At 42.3% G+C, this 9,281-nt stretch overlaps 1 non-coding gene across 1 annotated transcript; it reads right to left on the reverse strand.

The window, feature by feature from the left end:
- Positions 1 to 4,225: 4,225 nt before the first annotated feature.
- On the reverse strand, positions 4,226 to 4,317 carry MIR9490 (microRNA MIR9490). Its single transcript, NR_127093.1, has one exon. It is a non-coding gene; the product is annotated as a microRNA MIR9490 (primary transcript).
- Between the last annotated feature and the right edge of the window lie 4,964 nt (positions 4,318 to 9,281).

Below are 9,281 nucleotides of genomic sequence, written 5' to 3' on the forward strand. Positions count from 1 at the left end.
GCTTAACTCGATCATGTGGCACAATGGTCTCCAAATAAGTCAATCTCTTGGATGCCTTGTCATTATAATCAACCTGAGCACAAAACGCACAATAAATATTTAGCCTGCGCTCCTTAATAGACAGTACTTCAAATGCTTGAGGGATGAAAATTGTAAATCCCTTGCATCTTATGAAATGCAATACATGTACTCTATGCAGGAAAGCATATAAAAGAAAACATAATGCACTTCACAAGAAATAAAAACATGAAAGTTTATTCGAGAGTGAACTTTCATATGATGACTAGTTCAAAATATTTTTCCGTGAATGCACACAACTACAGAACGTTCGCATATCATTTCATTCCTAGGTAGGTAGGGTTTGAAACAAGAACAATAAACAGAAGCTAATGCAGACATGATCGCTCAGCCATGTGGTGGCACGCACACCCTAAATCCAGGGGATTTCGCATGCCCCTTTCATGCCCTCTCCACTCCGACCTGTGCTTCGTCCTTCATAGTTTGCACTAGAGGATGGATGGCTGGCCACTCACTGTTGAAGGTGCGGTTCTTTCCCTCACAACCACCAGGCAGTTAACATGGCCAACAATATCAATCCTCTATGGTGTCCCTAAGGATCTGTGCTGCCCCCATTGACCAGGCCGAGAATTATTGCCACACAGTGTATCCAGGCAAGACACCATCCAAGTCTGCCTTGAGAACAAGCAGCCTGACACAATGTGTTGCCTTGTTTCTTTTTCTTGATCCTAAAGAACACATGTCAGCTAGAGTAGCAATCCTCGCGGTGTGCCAGACAGAAGAAGAATTTCATGCGTCTCCGCGGCAAAAGAGGATTCTGATGCTATGCCCAGACCAAGCGTTGGAGCAGGGCCGAGTAGCAGGATACATGATCTAGGCGCCAACTTAAGAAATTTGGCTCGTCATGAAGCTGGAAGCATGTCTATCACGCCAAGAGCTTATCAACGTTATCCATGACCATCTCATCAAGACCAATGGAAAGATTATATTGAATGTCAAAAAAGTCAGCAAAGTCAAAAGCAATATCCTCGTCAAAGGAATGAGGAGAGTGTGATCCATGTCGAGATCCTTTCAGAACAAGGTACACGCAATTGATTTATACAGGTCAGGCACTCTATGGTCGAGCAATAACTATTTTTTTTGCGGAAGAGCACTAAATGTTTTTGTGCAGAACAACAATAACTTCACTTGTGTGTCGACCGACTTGAGCACTGGTTGAGCCAGAGCAGACTGCAGCACTTGTTGCTTACGGAGTGTATCCACATTTTCATCGATATCCCACGTGCCCTTTTATAAAATAGGAACCAGCCGTAGTTACTGAGTGGAAGGCCGGCTGTCGTTGACTTGTTGTCACTGACTACCGTGAAAGAGCATATAATTAACGTTGGAGTCTCTCTGACTCTTGAAAACCCCAGTCTGACCAGATCATGTGATACGCTAGTCAGCTTGAGAAATTCATACTACCAGAAGCATTAGTGTCCTAAGCTTTAGCATAACTATCAGCATATCAGCATCCATAGAAAAGCAACGAAGATTAAAGAATGGAACATACCAGGTTAACAGCTATTACGAAAATCCTCTGCTCTAGTCTGGCTGCAACTTCAGGAAGATCAACCAATGTATCATGCTGATGCTGATGCTGATCATATTGTGACAGTATCCGCACCAGAGCCCAAAAACTGATACATCTTATGCACTTTCAGGTTCCAACAGTAGCACTAAAAACTGGTAACATATTATGTGCCCTGAGTGAGAAACAAGGGCACATAGGGTATGTGTATAAGGAAGACCTGTAAGTTGCAGACATTTTTGACAAAAAGCTTAATGGAGTTAAGGAGATATATACGCAAACCGTACAACTAGTAGCCAAGTGTTATCATATAGGTCAATTATTAAAGTCAAATATCCAGAGGAAAAGGTTTGTAGGTACCATGTAATAGATCAGGATAATTTCTATTTTCAATAGAATATGTGGTATGAGAGAAAACAAGTATAAGAGGCTATACAACAAAATCAGCAGATAAAGATGCAAAAAATTATCAATGGTATGATGTTATTGTCTCTTAATGCAACTTTGAAGGAGAACTCTCTATACGCTATCGGTCTACCACCTCAAATTTCACACATCGTGTCTGTTGATTTAATAGAAATGTAAGTGTTTTCCTTAAATACAAGAAACTCAGTTTACATTACGCTCGAATATTTTAGAGAAAACAAAATAGTGACAAAAATAACAAAATGCAGAAGAAGAGCACCGAAGCAGTTATAGAAAATAACCAATCTACAACCACAGAGTCTTTCTTGATTCAGAGTATGATGACAGATAAGCATGATCCACACTAAGAATAGAAGCTCATACTAGTACAAGCCTATCTTTGTTCTGAATATGTCTATTCAACACAAGCAAGAACAATGCTATTCAGTTTTCACAAATGAGTCCTGAAAAAGCAATGCCAGAAAGGTTGGAAACAACAACACCACAAGATCCTAAAGCAAAATAACCTGTGGCTCTAATCAAAATCCATGATTAATCGACATCTCCTCCACTTCTAGATCTTAAGGACTAACTTCATAAATGGTTAAATATGCTATCAACCTCACAACACCCTAGTTTACCAGTGATAGATGATGCCCAAGAGCAAGTAGAAACCAATATCACAAACAAAACAGTGGAGATCTGAAATGCCAGCAGGAGCTAATAAATCAACCAACCAAGGAATACAGGGAACAAGAAAGGGGGAACTCACAACTTAGAGACGTAGAACAACCGATTCCCTATCATGATTTGGGACCTCCAGTTGTCTGCTTCGACAACACCTCCTCCATCGAAAAATACCTCCATGGCACCAATATCAGAGAATGGAAATTATGTAGTTTCTATTCCGGAATGATTCGGTCGAGAAGTTCCTGGATGTGAGAAATATGGGTTGCTTCTAGGGGTTGGCATCCAACATTGGAGACAGATATTTGTAGGCACACAATTAACTGCCTTTTGTTCTCTTAAACAAACAAAATACCATTATGTGGTATGTGCCAGATCCAGCTCACACAAGTAACCGCATCTTCTTAAACAATAGTTTCTCTCCTTTTTTTATTCCTACCCTGACGGGTGCATGGTTTCACTTTTACAGAAAGTGAAATGTGGTATTGGATTTCTAGTTATTTCTATAACCTGGGCCCATTGGACCAATAGTCTGCCCGAAATGATTTATTCCTCTATGTGAGGCGAGCACTTCTCCACCATGTGATCCTACTGTCCTCGAGCGTGGCCTCGCACCAAGCAATCTTGATTACTTTATTGTAGAGCTCGCAAGCCATGCATTCTGCCAGCATTGTTCTTGTTGTCGACGCGCCCTTGGTGCATGCCAGGTCCAATGCTTCCGTTGCCGAGCACACTTTTGCATTTTTTATGCCATCAAAGTATGACTAGGAACACGCGCTGTGTAGAGAATTCGAGGTGGACCTAACACACTACGAGAGGGCCTATTCACCTATACCAACTACTTTGGTGTAGTTGATTAGTCCCTTTTTATTTCTACTTACTTAGTGCAAGCTTCCGGGCGGCAGAGCCACTCACGTTAAAGCAAGTCTTGAATCCGGGCGGCCATGCCACTCACGTTGAAACAAGACCGTTGTGATTCCGGGCGAATCCGCTCACGTTAAATCACAACTTATATGCACCAAGTACTTAGAAATAACAAGGCCTAACCGGGAGACTTATATGAACAAAGTAGTACTATATTGCTTTAGGAATATTAGTACAAGAGAGAGCATACACACCTTACACTTGCTCACACCTTGTTCTCCACCTTCTTCACTTCCTTATTCTCAACTACACAAGGTGTGAGGCAAGGGCCTCTATTTATAGGACTACATGGCCATTGGATCTTTGACATGTGTCAAAATCTTAGCCATTGATACAAACTATCTAAAGCCTTCCACACACTTCTACATAAATATCTAGATACTAGAAGGTTTCCTATTTATCTATTTTAAACTCCTATTCTAGAGTATTCCAAAGCTTCTTCATGCATATCTAAACACTAGAAGGTTCCCTCTTTTATTTATTTTATATTCTAGAGTATTCCATAGTAATGTCTTCTTTCTTGTAATATTGAGAACACTCTAGAAGCTTGCATTGTATTCTCCAACACGCTGCCTCCTCACGTGTCCTGAAGCGACGAAGCTGTAGCATTGGCCCTCACGCGGCTTAGCGCCAAGCCACACCCTTCTAGCCGTGTGGGCCTTGGCTTTTCACAAGACACCCGCACGACCATTAGGGTGTGGCCTCGCACTAAGCAACACGAGGGTCACGACCCACACAACCAGAAGGGTGTAGGGTGTGTCCTGGCCGATACGTAAAAGATGGAGCTTCATCACATTAAGGCGTTGGTCTCATGATGAGGCAGGGACATGTGCCTAGTCACACTTTGATGGCATTGGGTAGAGTGCCAAAGTGGGCCGGGCAACGGAACTATGGGACCTAGCATGCACTAAAAAAAAGGACGTGTTGACAACAGGATCAATGGTGGTCAAATGCGGGGTTCACGAGCCTACAATATGTGATGGAGATTACGTGGGGCGAGGCCACACTTGATGGAGGGAAACATTGTGATGGTAGGGCAACATGGTGGAGAAGCGCACGCCTCATGTATCAGAATAAATCATTTGGGCAGGATATTGGTCAAATGGGCTAGTTTACAAAAATGGTTAGAAATTGGATACCATATTTCACCTTCTTATGCGAGTAAAATCATGTACCTGTCAATATAAGCAAAAAAGATGACAAGTTATTGAGAAACATTATGAACTGGATCTAACACGTACTACATAATTATATTTTGTTTATTTTTACAAAGAAGATGCGGTTACTTGTGTGGCCACAAGTAGCTTTCTCCATTGTCGAACATGCCAACCCCAGGATCAGCCCATAGTACTCATATCCAGGAACTTCTCTTCGACCACCACAACCCTAAATGAATCATTCCCGAACAGAAATAACAAAATTTCCATTCTCTGATATTGGTGCAATGGAGGTGGCGTTTGATGGAGAAGGAGGTGTTGGCGGAGCCGACAACTAGAGGTCCCAAATCAGGATAGAGAATCGTTGGTTTTACATCTACGAGTTGTGAGCTCTGCCTCTATTCCTCCTTGTATTCCTTGGTTATTTGAATCATTAGTTGTTTGGTAGTTTATCATTCTACCGGCATTTCAAATTCGCACTGTCCCAAACTTGGGTGTTGTCAGCTTGAGAGCATACTTCACCTTGTATATGAAGTACTTAAGATCTAAAAGTGGAGGGATATTGATTAATCTCATATTTTGATTGGATCCACCGGCTATTCTGCTTTAGGATATTGTGGTAATAGTTGTTTGAAATATTGCCAATATTGGCTTTCTAAGACTTATTTGTGAAACTGAAAACTGAATGGCATGTTTTCGTCTTGTGTTGAATATAGATATATTCAGTACAACGATAGTCTAGTACCAGCATGAGCTTCACTTCTTTGTGTGGATTATGGTTATCCATCCCCATATTCAGAATCAAGAGTGATTATGCGGTTGGAGATATCATACCGGTGATAGAAGATTTTTGAGTTATGAAGGAGTTATTTTCAATAATTGCTTCAGTGTTGTTCCTCTGTTTTTTTGTCACTGTTGTTTTCTCTAAAATACTCAGGTACAATGTAAACTAAGCTTGATGTATTTAAAGAAAACACATATATTTCTATTAAATCGACAGAAATGATGGGTTAAATTTTGAGGTCGCAGACCATGGATACATGTTTGGGAACGTATCCAGAGAAAACCTTCTCTAGGTGCAAATCTTAAAAATTCTTTTCAGCGGAGCGGATTGCGTACGGACGCACCCGGTCAAAGGTGGGATGCCAGCCCAGCCACCTTTCTCTCCAGATCTTGTTTTGTCGGCATTCTCTGATAGTTCAGGGAGACACTGCCTATGTCCCGCTCGACGGCCAACCAAGCTGCGACCCGCTACTCTCATCCGACGCCAGGTTTCACCCTACCCTAATCGATGTTATCTTCATCCATATAATCCAAGGTGGTGACCAGCGAACGGCGGCAACACAATGGCCAGCAAACAGCGGCGCGTCCCCTCGTGATAGAAACTAAACATCCACCGTTACTGCTCCACCCTCTGATGGAGGTCCTTACCTTATCCCCCGGCCCAACCAACGGCAACAATAGCCATCCCTGTATATGAATTTTCTTCTTGTATAGAATGGTGTAGACATTGTGATTATCTGATGTAAGTCATCCATGACTGGTGTTGATACTGTAAAATTTTATTACTCTGTGAATTACTGATTCACTTTCTTTTGCATATTTCAGTTTCACCGAATGTGGTGTGAATTTCAGTTTCACTTAATTATTGATTCACTTTCTTGTATAATTTTTCTTGGGTGTACTGAAGATATATGGATTGATGAGAGGAGAATTGATTTCGAAAGTTATTTAGGATTCATTGCAATGATTGATTTCTAAATACAAATAATTTCTAACACCAGGCTCCATTTGGTGTGGCTATGCATCATGAAGAGGTAGAATTTTCCCTCTGAAAAATCAACACCAATATACACCTCTAGTTGCAACACCTGCACATGCCGCGGGTGTGGCGCGCGCGGGGGGGCCGCAGCTAGGGATTCACGCAGGACACAGTGGCATTGCGCCTGCCAGAGGGTCAGTTAGCATCGCATGAGAGCCGGCGACCAGGCTGTTTATCCATGATCCAATGGTCTAGATCTGAAGTTTTCAGATTTGCGCCGGAAATGAGTTTTAACAGGATACGTTCCCTACTTGTTTTCTCTCATACTGCATATTTTACTCAAAGTGCAAATTGTCCTGATATATCAAATGGCAACTTATAAATCTTTTTCCCTGGATATTTGACTTGAGTTGGTATCCAAACAGTGGCTTACTATATGATATAAGATGAGATATGAACTCAAATAAGTCACTGTTTGCATGGGAGACGCAAAGAACTTGGAAGGATAAGATTGAGTTCATATGTGAACCATATATTATCAAGGGGAAGTTGTAGAAAAGATCAGTAAATGACCAAGATGAAGTTATAGAACAGGCTCGCCTTAACAGCAAGCAGATAAACAAAGAGTACACTTTCTAGCGACAGAAGCAGATATATACACCGAAAAAAACAAAAAACAAATCAAATCTCCAGAGTCCACGCCAACTGAGAACAGCAAGCAGCAAGGATTTAAGTTGTAACTGGTAAACATGAGCGAATAGACCTCTATAAGACTGCAACTTATTATACCTCATACAGCTCGAATCGAATCGAATCAGTGAGGTGTGGAGTCTCACCCAGTCGCGCCAGGAGACCAGCGTTATGGCCCTCGTCCAGCCGGCGGCGAAGCGGTTGCGTCTCAGGAAACTCCTCCGAGTACATGCAGATCGTCACGCCTCCCCTGTCTATCGACTTGGGTGTGGCAGACACATGAGATCCAGTCCATCCTGGACTGGCTGATCAAGGGACCCACCTGTAAGAGCTACGGCTCCTCCTTATATGCTCTGTAACTGAATATTGTTGGCGTGTGGAAATTGAATACGACCTGAATTCTCGCCTGTCTGTCTGAGTCTCTCATCCCCTTCGTCTCTTCCTCACCTTTGTTCCCCAAATTACCGTGCGATTCCTTTCGTCGGAGTAGGGTCGCCCCACAGATTTGGTCCTGCATGCTCCCTCCGCCTCTGTCCCCCCACCCAACTGGGGCACAGTGGCGGCGACGCCGCGCCGTCACCGATGGGGGGCGTCAGCGGGAGCTTCATATGGGACCCCGACGGAAGGTTGTGTCCCGCCTCCGCGCCGTTGCCGATGGGGGCATCATCGGGAACGTCATATGGGATCCCGACGGAAGGATGTGTCTGCCGTCGCCGATGGGGGCGGAGCGGCCGATGCGGGGGAGGGACGCGAGAGATAGAGGAGATCGACGGGGAAGACAGAGTCGAAACTCGAACGTTGCAGGAGAAAAACGCCCGATTCGGGCCAGCGCGGCTGCAGGCTGCGGAGTTCAGAGGCCTTTCTTTTCGTATTTGGGCTGCAGCCACGGCCTAGAAAACCAAACAACCCAATATGGTCGTTACGTGGACCTCTAGGGCTAGCCTGCTGAATTCAATTTTCATCAATTTCGTCATTTTCAAAACTTCAGCTCAGCAATTTTTTAAAAATGTCTGTCACGTGGGAGTATATAGTACTTCCTGCGTTCCGATATTCTACATTTGTCTGAAAAATCAAACTTAAAGTTTGACCAAATTTATACAATATTTGCATGGTCGTTACATGGAGTAACATCTAAACTCTCAGTTAGTTTTATTAAATCTGTCGTCATATATATTTCCATAGTCCATACTATACTTAATTTATATTATAGATATTAGTACATTTTCTTGGTCATATTTTAAAAGTTTGGCCTAGAAAAAAGCTAAAACATCTTACATTTTGGAAAAGAGATAGTACAATACAATTTATAGTAAAACATTAATGTAATTTGTACTTCAGAGATTACATATGAAATGGTTTTGAGACCAGAATAGTCAAATGCTAATTCAAAAGCTTAATAAAACAGAGGTTTAACAAAGGTCCATTTATTGATCTCAATCTCACCACCGTTCAATCTAATTTAAATCACAACCCTGAGACCACTACTACAACAGAACTAGTTATTTCTGAAACATGAAAACCCCTCTACGCTAACGCAATTCAGACGTGTCATCACTCAAGTGTCAGAGATGACTATCGAACTTCTGACACGTCGAAGCACGTCAGAGACAACGAAAACCTTCTGACGCCTCTTAAGCTGCACATGTCAGAGAGAATTTTCTCGAGGGCCGACGTTAGCGCCTGCCGTTCCCTCCTCTGACGCTTTGGCACCAATAACGTGTCAGAGCTGCTTTTAGACTGACGTTTTTTATGTGATAAGCATCAGCGCTGATGGTCCTAGGATTAAAAAAAGAGACCGTTGACTTTTTTTATTTTGCGAGAATACTAATTTGTGATTTAAATCGCACGGAAACAAATTGCATCAATGAAAATTCATATTGAACGACGGTTCGAATACTTTTCATTACTTTGCATACAAGATCGACTAATACATTTCATTGCAGTACTCCATATACAAGATCGATCGAATACATTTCATTGCACTAGCTCCAATCCATACAAATCAAACGCTATGCATTGCTTTGCATACAAGATTGAATACATTTCATTGCACTACATACAAGGTCGA

This window comes from Brachypodium distachyon, chromosome 3, assembly GCF_000005505.3.
Source record: "Brachypodium distachyon strain Bd21 chromosome 3, Brachypodium_distachyon_v3.0, whole genome shotgun sequence".
NCBI lineage: Eukaryota > Viridiplantae > Streptophyta > Magnoliopsida > Poales > Poaceae > Brachypodium > Brachypodium distachyon.